Genomic DNA, 8,620 nt, shown 5'->3' with positions numbered 1-8,620 from the left:
CTTGGATTTCTCCAAATGGTGTGATTTGGTACTGCATGACACTAGGCATTTTTGTGACGTGGCGTTAACAAGATGTACAGGGTCAAAAACTGACTGGTTGTCAGACTGCAGCAAGTGGCTGTAGGGGGAAATCAAAGCTTGTGCCTTCACTGATGTCTCATAACCACTATTACTGTTGTTGTTGTTGTTGCTATTTTCTAATAACCTGGCAGGCAGTGGTGGTGGTCAAAGCAGAGGACTCCTCACCACCAGGCCTTTTGTATCATGACACCTTCAAAATCGTGCCCATTGGTTGTGTGCCCCTTTGCCATCCAGTGAGGGGACTCTGTGAAAGCACAGACAGCTCAGGAGCAAACCCTGCCTGGCATGGGAGAGCATGATTTTGGGATCCTTAGCTGCCCTGCAAGCCTTTGTTCCTCGGGTGGGTCTGGGGGCCTGGGATTTTTGGGCCAAGGGATCACTGGGAGGTGTTGAAGGAGCACTGTCTGCTCCTGCCACCCTGCCAGCTCACTGCTCATCTCCTTGGGAACCAGCCCCAGGCACACACTGATGTGCCAGGTGGGGCTTGCAAATATTAGGTGTGAAGATTGGTTCATTTGCAAGCTGGGAAGATCGACAATTCCTGATTTGCACTTCCCAGCCTCAGGATCTCCAGCCGAATTTTTTTGTGGCCTGCTTTGAAAAAACAAAAAAACAAAAAAACCCACCCAAAGTTTTAGAGGATAAATCCAAAGGTCTGCTCTGATATTGGCTGTAGCACCTACTTCTGCTGCACACTCTTTAGTCAATAGTGTGTGTTCCCATAGCAACAGGAGGAATTAATTTAATGGCATTATTAGGCCTTATTTACATGCATGCACACACACACCTGCACGCCGTGCACACAGAGAGAGAGAGTCTTACTCTTCAGGAAGATCCCCATGAGAAGTCAGTCTAGTACATGAGGTTCACAGAGACTGCAAGATCCTGATTTTTCACTTTACAGGCACAAACCCAAAAGCTGACTGACCAGCCAAAAACAATTCAGCAGCACAGCCCCACAACAATGGGGCCCAACCTCATACCAGTGATACAGCTGGGAGGGGGGATACCACCAGAGGAGGATGGAAGACCTCTGCTCTTGTTGTCCACCCCTCAGTGCCAGGCAGGGGGTCCCAGAAGGGAAGCAGAGCCCCTCTCCCTGAGTGCTCCCTACAGAGGATTGGATTTGTGGCAACATTTCTGTCCCATCCACGTTTCCTCTGCACTGTGGGAGGACGCTGAACACTGAACTTCACTGTGTTTTGCCTGCTTCATCCCACACCTGGGGGCTTTTGGACAACCTCTGTATCATCAAACATGAGTCAGTGATTTCCGTAAGCCCTGAAGATTTTCTTGTTTATTGACCTTCTGCTATTTGCAGTTACACATTAGCCAAATAAACTTCAGAGAGAGCGTCGCTTCTCTTTGCATTTCAAAACACTGGCACTTTACATTAAGGTATCTCACAAAAATCTATTAACTGAGGGAAAGGACAACACGTTTTTGCTCAGATACCATTCTCAAATGTTTAGTAACTTTGGTATTTAAACTAAGTATTTCAGAAAACCTTGTTGTAAATTCCTTGTGGGAGTCAAAAGATGTAAAAATCCAGATACTTTGTAAGAACTCTCCAAAAATTATGCTTGCTATCTTTTTGACATTTAAAATGCTAATATGGCTTTTTCTTGTGTTGATTATTTAAAGGCATAGAAATATTTATTTTTAAATGCCCAAAGGGTTAGAGTTGATCTCTAGTTAAAGACATTTTGCAGATCATCAAGATCAGACAACATTCTAAATTAATTTGGATTCTTAAAGTGAAAAAAAATTAATCTTTGCTAATTTATCTGAAAGTATCCAGTCCAACTTTAGAGATGAGCCAGTCTTGTGCTTTTACACATCCCCACAGCTGCTGCCTTGCTCTGTGAGCAGGGTAAGAATTCAGATCTGGGTTGAAAAAGACAGAAAGCTGATTTTCAGGGAAGAATCACATAGTGTATTTATAATGATGTCCTTTTTGCTGGTTTTGAGTTCATGCACAGTGTCAAAAGTAAGCACAAGCTTTTTTTAGTGCACTGATAGCCTTCTAAGGGTGTTTGTTGATTATATCTCACCTTCCTCTAACAATACTCAACATTAAGCCACAATTTTGTTACTCTAGCCAGTAAGTGATCTAATTGATCTACTCTGTAATCATGAGGATACATGCCTCTAGTATGGACCTGAACATTATCAGAGTTGCCAGTCCAATGATGCTCTCCTGGGTTGCATGAGATGCCTCCATTTCTAACACACAGCTTCATTTTTATTCCTTCCCTGGGCAACGCTGTGTACTTTTTAAAAATCCTGGAAGTGAGCAGCTGAGTGACTGTGGAGGCTAGTTGATGAGCAAGGGGAGGAATGTGACACAAGGTGACTGGCACAGTCAACAGACTGAAAAACAGAAAACCTTCTGTTTTCTTGGCAAAAAGCACATGTCCTTTTTACCCCATTGGACCTCTCCAAATGCAGGAGCTGCTTCTTGACAGCATGGATGGACATCCATTGTAGATGGACAAGCAGTGCACCCTTGTGCAGGGATTTAGTCCTTCCCTCATAACCCATTGCCCTTGTTCTTACCAAAGGAGAGAAAGAGTGACAGGAGCCACTGGCTCTTCCCCACCACTCTCACTGTGGTGAGATGGAACCCTGTGCTGTGCTGCCCCCGCGTTTTCAAGGCACTGCCTGAAATTCTGGCACAGGGATAGCTTGACTTCCATCTGGGCAGCAGATGTCAAGAGACAGCAAACCTCCATAGATGCTCTCCCATCGCCTGCTCCCAGACCTCACCTGGCTCCTTTGTGCCACCAAGTTCCCACAGATCACAGCTCAGCCATTTGCAAAGTTCAGCAGATAATCAAGTTCTGAAAGTTTTGCTGCTTATGAAAACAAAATTATTTCAGATCATACTGTGGGGAAGGAAGCAGAGAAGTGGAATTTGTTTGAACACTGAAGGAACTCCATAAAATAACTCTGCTGTATCAGTAGGCCCCACACAGGTACCACCACCTTAACCACACTGTGAAGATGTGGACTCCAAACCTCTAAATCACTTAGGGTTTTAAAGCATCAAGCCCTAGACTGCAGATTCAGAAGTGTTAATAAACTATTTGCATGTTCTGGGTGAGTGGAAATAATGGTTTTATATATATATTTTTAAACACAGAAACAGACACAGGCTCATCAGTTTTGCAGGCCAGGGCCATGGATGCCACCTCTCCAAGCAGCTACACAGAGGTACGTGGAACAGGGATTTTGGGTCGTGGCTATCCCAGGGCAGGTTTTTCAGTGGGTTTAAGTCTTGCTGCATGACATGGTCTCTGAGTAGCTCAGCACTGGCTGCACCAGGAGGGGAGCAGCAAATCCTCACTCAAGAGCACCTGTGAAATACCAGCCTGTCCCAGCTGTGGCTGCAACACCCTCAGCTCCTGAGGGGGGTGAGTCGAGATACTGAAGCAGAAAAGAAGGAACCCTCTTCATCAAAGCAGTGGATATAAATTTGCCTTTATTTTGGTCATTTCTCCAACCTGCTGTTATACTTTTTGTCCTGTCTGAATTGAGATTTCATACTTGGAATTCATCCATGCTCCAAAAATATCCAGATACAGAATGAAAGTGAGTCACCAAAAATCCAAGCTAAAGAATTTAGGAATGCATTTTAATTACTGTTAGCATTAATTTAATGCTAACTACAATGCCTGTCATTACACAGTCATTTATTTTTAGCACCAAAACACACAAAATACACTTGAATTTTGAATATGCAAAATTCAAAAGGAAAACCAAACTGTAACCAACGTGATTTTGGTTATGATATTATTGATTCCTAAATATGTTTGAGGCTCACAAAGTCACAGGCAGGGCACCTGAAAAACCTAGAAAATTAAGTTGCTGGACACCAAGAACTGAGGACATCAGTGCTCAGAAATAAATTCTGCTCCTGGTGAATATAAGGCAGCATACTGTGAAAAGGCAAAGCTGCTGAGTTGTTAGAAACTGTTTGCAGGTCACTTTTAAAAAAACAGCTCTGGTCGTGCCTGTTTCCAAAAAATCTACTTTTGAACCTGATGGCTTAGCAAATAACCATCTAATATCAAATATCCCTTTCAAAGCCTTAATGCTGGAACATGCAGTGCTGATATGGCTCAATATAAGCACTTAAATAAAGGTTATTATTTCCAAGCCTACAATATTAAAAAAAAAATGCATCAATAGGGCAGCTGAGTTCAAAAGATGCTGAATAAACTTATTAAATGATGATTCTGGTCATCTTTTCCCTTCTATGAGATAGCTGCAAGCCTGTTAGTCCCTGCCTGCTGTAACAGTGCTTACAGCACCTTCCTCAACAGCCCTTCAAGGGTAACCATGTCTCATTTCCAGGGATGCCAGTGCACCCCCTTCTCTTACAGTGCCAGGGCAGTGCTTTAAGAACTGGGCTTCAAAATCAATTCACACAGTCATATTAGTCTTTTGTGGCCTAGTCCATCACTTCAATGCAGGTGAAATTTTGATCAGTTGCTTTATCCCCTGTTAAGAAATAAAAAATAAGGAGAATCCTCATGATATTGCCCTTTCATGTATTTGCTGCAGTCAGCAGCAGCTGCAAAGGTTTTCTTTGATGCTTCCATCCTTTGAAGCTCTCACTGCACACTGTGCTTTGCATTAAGTGCCTTTGAGGTCTGCACCTGGGAGCGCTCCTGCCTCTATGTGGAAAATCACCCCTAAAAATACATGCATGGTATTCAGGGAACCCAACCCATGCCAAATGCAGCTGTTGTGTGGCCTGGACATTTATTCTAATGGTCAAAATGGTCAAATTCCCTTCTTCCATTTGAACAGGATTCAAAGCAGGGTATGAAGCAAAAAATATACTCACTGGCCTGGCCTTCAGGACCATGTTGTGAATCTTTGGAATTCAGATGGATTTTGGCCTTCTCTGTAGTCATCTTCAAGTTACTTTCAGTCAGTTTGTGGATGTATACACTGATTTCAGTCATGACCCCAGTCTGCTGGATTTAGGTCAAAGAGCCACTGAAATCAGTATAATTGCTGGCACATAAAGGTGGTCAGAGGAATATAAAGGAGATAGAAGTCCCCCTTTAAGGTGTTCCCATTGCTGGTTTGGTTTCATTCTCTCTCTCGAATGTTTTAAAATACTTGGGAAGGACATAGCTGAGTTCTTTCCCTCCCAGCACCGGAGAGGGCTCGGCCCAGGAGGCTGCCAAGTGCTCTGGCCCTCCATCAACAAAGCACTTAAGGGTGTGCTTGTTTGTAGGTATTTAGGCAGCACCACTGACAGAAATACCCATAGTACAGAGCCCTCAGGATCCAAATCAAGGCTACATGACATGTGGTAGATCTTAAAATGGCTTTTTTTTTCCTTTTCCAGCAATGATGCAGGACTTGCCCAAATGAACAAACAGAACTCTCCCATTGAAAGGCTGCCCATCTGGCTCCTCTCCTAAGAGTGCTAGGGATAACAATACAGCTTATCTAATTTGGATTATAATTATATAAACACATTAAAAAGCATATTATATTACAGCATAGTGCAGGACAGTCTATTGTAATACAGCATAAATATAATATCTAATATGTATGTGATATAAAAGGTGGACCCTGTCTTCCTCATGGCAGACAGTAACATACATTGAAGCAACAACATGAAAACAACAGCAACTCTTGAATTTCTTCCTGTTCTACCATAAAAAAACTCAGCCCAAAGAGTGAAATTCAGCAAAGGCGTAGCAACCAAAATCAGGATTCTGGAAATGGTCAGGGAAGCAAAATGGATGTCACTGCCACCTATGCTGCTGCTGAGAAGAGAGGTGGAAACACAACCACAGTCTGAGATGAATGTGCCTCTGAGTGTTTCATAAATCTGCACAATCCTGGGATACATTTCAGAGGAAGATACACAAGGACTGTGACAGGTTGCATGCTCCGGTCATTATAATGCCTGTGTACAATGTGTGCAATGAATGATGGATAAAATGTCACAGATTCTGTAGGATAAACACTCTAAAATAAGCACATTTTCAGCTCAAAATAAGTGAAAGGTAAGCCAAACTACTTCAAATTCAAACCAAATGCAGGTCAGTATTTTCCTATTTTGTAATCTTAAAAAATAGATGCAGTTCCTGCCATTAGCTCCTCATGATTCATCCTTAACCTGGACTATTTCCTCCCAGGTTCTATTGATATTTCCTACAGTGGTGAGTTGACTCTGCCTGGACACCAGTTGCCCACCAAAAGCCACTCCATCACTCCCCTCCTCAGAGGGACAGGGGAGAGAGAATACAGCAAAGAGCTCATGAGTTAAGGACAGGGATACCTCAGTGTGCCCCAGAATCTGCCTTCCTCAGCAGCACATCCCAGGGACATATGGGGCCAGCACTGCTTTACAGGGAAATAGAGAACAGCAGGGAGATGTTAGGACAAAAGTGTGCAAACATGTGAGTGAAAGCAAGTGAGTTGTCAACACCAGGCAGATGAGAAGAAGTCATGGTGAAAAAAGGAAGGGGAGAACCATTATACCACATTTCCGCTGGAATCTGAAAAACAAAAAATCCCCAGAATTGGGGTCTCTGTGTCAGAGGATGTCAGGGAAACATGTATTTCACACTCTCCTTGTGTTTAGTTGGTGCAGAAGGTTACACCTTGCAGCACTGTTGGTTGCTGTGTGGTCTGAAGCAATAAAGACCAGGGCCATGGACCCATTGACTTGGTGCTGGCCGTGGACCACCTGAACAGACTCTCAAAATTACAGTTTGAAAGTCAACAAAATTTTCAATTGTCAACTGAGGGAGAACAGGCAGCTTTCTTTCACCCTGCCGTGAAAAGCAGTGCCCATGGATGTAGCACCTGGACTCTGGGCAATTGGATTTGCTTCCTTCTGGGTCCCATGTGGGCTTTCTTCCCTGCCTACATCCCCACCTAGGAGTTGTGGCTTTGGTATCTGGCCACTGTGCTCTGCCCAGGTGAGCACAGAAAAGAAAACGTTTTCAGATGGCAAGGTAGGAAGAGAAGAAGAACAAGATGGGAAAGCAAAGTGCACAGAAAGCAATGACTGAAGAGCTGTGATTCTGGCCAGGGAAGAAGCTACTTCTTCTAAAAATACCTTTCTGATGGAAATTGATTTTATTGGTTGCATTTCCTAGGAAACTAAGTAAATGAAAGATAGGCTTTGCAATGTACTCTTTCATTTATTCTTGCCTAATATAGGTTGAAAGTAATACTTTTACTGCCAGCAAAAGACATCTATAGTGTGCAGAATCTTCAGTGTGTCACTGGAATGATGTCCCTGGTTAAACTGTAACCTCGCTGCTGTTAAACGTGGTGCTGCTGTACAGTGTGAGGAAAACACTGTGTATATACAGTATGGCTTAATTCTGCCCATATATCACAGGTTTTAGAAAATTTTTATGCTCACATTTTAAGCCTGATGCTATTCCCGCTGAACTCAAAGAAGTATTCCCACAAAACTCTCTGTGAGAAAGACTTGGCACTAGATATCAGTGTCCTTACAAGTGAGTTGTTTGTGATGAGGTAGAGACCAAGCAATGCTTTCCTGAGCAAGCCAAGCAAGGCTTTCCTTCTGCCATCAGGTTTCCAGAGTTAAAACTCCATCATAGCCTTTGTAGCTGCAACCTCCCTTCATGTTGGTGTCATTTGAAATGACGTATGTTCTGCCCAGACTGAAGTGAGAGTGACAGTTTCTAGGCACGTTAAAGCAACTAGCAAGTCTCCAAACCCCCCTTGCGGTTACTGGATGACTATTTGAAAGGGAGACCATGGAGTGTAGCATGCCAGCATGAGCAAACTACAAAGCAGAGGAGGGAAAAGGGAACGAGGGAGTGAAGAAAAGAGCGTGAGTGTGAGGAAGCTTAACAGCCACATTGGCAAGAAGTAGAGAGTCAGCAAAGAGGATGTTTACAGTCTTGAAGTCAGGATTCAAAGAGCAAGTGGCTGGCATGAGTCTGCACTACAGCCCCTTGGGATAGAGTAAGGCTGAGAATACAGAACACCAGGACCAGTTCTCAGCATAGATGTGCTCGTGCTCCCGCTCATGCAGTTGTTGAGTTACAAACAGGACAATGCACAAAATGACCCTGAGTGAAAATGTATGTTCTAAAATTACAGCACTGAAAAGCATTGGCAATGTAACAAAAAAAGGAACTGAGAAATAGTTAAATATTCATTACACACAAATATCAAAGCTCATTCATTTCTTTATAGGGGTGTTGTGATTGCTCCATAATTAGATGTTGAAAAATGTCTTATGCTTATGAGGAATGCATGTGTATCCTTCCCGGAGTTACAGCACTTACATTGGGGATAAATATTCTTCAGGGGATTTACAGACTAAGCTAATAATCAGCTCAAGGTAAACATTTCCTTTGAAAAAATTCTTACTGTACCAAACACTTTGTAATACTAACAGTGCTTTAATGATATTTTTATTTTGCACTGGAAAACTTATGCTCTAACATAAAATAAAGCAGTTCAGTTTCAGGGAATTCTGTGGGAAAAGTGATGCTCTTTCAGAATGCCTCCCACT

The sequence above is a fragment of the Cyanistes caeruleus genome, chromosome 2 (assembly GCF_971803275.1).
Source record: "Cyanistes caeruleus chromosome 2, bCyaCae1.hap1.1, whole genome shotgun sequence".
Taxonomy (NCBI): domain Eukaryota; kingdom Metazoa; phylum Chordata; class Aves; order Passeriformes; family Paridae; genus Cyanistes; species Cyanistes caeruleus.
The sequence above is the reverse complement of the archived record's forward strand: the minus strand, read 5'-3'. Positions refer to the sequence as shown.